A 1,478-nucleotide genomic window follows, 5' to 3' on the forward strand; every position below is an offset into this window, starting at 1 on the left:
GGCAACGGCCTTGCCACAGTGGATACACCGGTTCCCGTGCGATCACCGAAGTTAAGCACTGTCGGGTGTGGCCGGCACTTGGATGGGTGACCATCCTGCCGCCATGCGCTGTTGCCATTTTTCGGGGTGCACTCAGCCTCGTGATGCCAATTGAGGAGCTACTCGACCGATTAGTAGCGGCTCCGGTCAATGAAAACCGTCTTAACGACCGGGAGAGCGGTGTGCTGACCCCATGCCCCTCCTATCCGCATCCTCGCCTGAGGATGATACGGCGGTCGGATGGTCCCGATGGGTCGCTTGCGGCCTGTAGACGGAGTTAGTTTTTTTAGTTAGTTATAGTTTAAGTTACCTACCCTCGAGTGTTTGTAAATTGTGTAAAGTAGACATGAAATAATATTCTGGTTAAACGAGTTGTCGATGTCGCAAAAAATGTCGGCAGTTAATTCTCCTTCACAAACACTATCAAAGAAACTGCAAGATAAAAAAAAAAACACGCACCACGAATTACTTATCCAAATGAAACGAAAATCAAAAGATGTGACATACTTCTACAGATGAACAAGTGATTAAAGTTTCAGAAAAAGTGGATGATTTATTCAAGAGGAAAGGCTTCACTAAGTGAGCCAGTCAATAACGAGTTGGCCCACCTCTGGCCCCTATACAATCAAGTCGGCTTGGCACTGAATGACTGAGTTGTTATATGTTCTACTGAGGGATATCGTGCCAAATTGTGTCCAATTGGAGCATTAGGTTGTCAAAATTCCGACATGATTGCAGGTCCCTGCCAATAGTGTTCCAAATGTCCTCAATTAGGGAGAGATCCGACGACCTTTCTGCCACGGTAGAGTCTGGCAAGCTCGAAGACAAGCAGTATAAACTCGAGCTGTGTGCGGGCGGACGTTTATCTTGCTCAAACGTAAGCCCAGGATGGACTGCCATGAACGACAACATAACGTTGGTACCCCACCGTTGTCCAGTGAGTCTCCAGAAACGTCTTCAGCCTGGAATCTCATTGGCTGGAGTAGAATTATCTACAGTGATGAGCCTCGCTTCGAACTGATCCCCAGTGGCCAGAGAAGACGCGTCTGGAGACACCCCAGGCAGCTGTGGGATACGAGCTTGACTGTCGCCTACCACACAGCCCAACAACCAGGAAGAGTCTCTACTGTCGAAACGCGCCGATCTTCGATGGATCTTCTCTGTCTCTTCCATCGGTCCCATCTGGCAAGGATCCCAAATTGAAGAACAATACTGAAGAATCAGTCGTGCAAGCGCCTTGTAGACCACCCATAAGTCACTGGTGTAAGACAACACGTGGTCCGAGGATAGCGTCTTTGATTAGTAATCAAAACCTCATCAGTCTTGGGTTAGAACCCCACACAGCTTAAATTTTGATTAATAATTAGCAATGCTGGCCGAAAACTTCCTTCATTCAGCCAACGTCCTTGTCAAAGATGGCACAGGACTGGACAGAGGTT

At 48.0% G+C, this 1,478-nt stretch overlaps 1 pseudogene; it reads left to right on the forward strand.

Annotated features, from left to right (window-relative positions):
- Positions 1 to 117, forward strand: LOC126238194 (5S ribosomal RNA; annotated as a pseudogene).
- Positions 118 to 1,478: the final 1,361 nt, after the last annotated feature.

The sequence above is a fragment of the Schistocerca nitens genome, chromosome 2, assembly GCF_023898315.1.
Source record: "Schistocerca nitens isolate TAMUIC-IGC-003100 chromosome 2, iqSchNite1.1, whole genome shotgun sequence".
NCBI lineage: Eukaryota > Metazoa > Arthropoda > Insecta > Orthoptera > Acrididae > Schistocerca > Schistocerca nitens.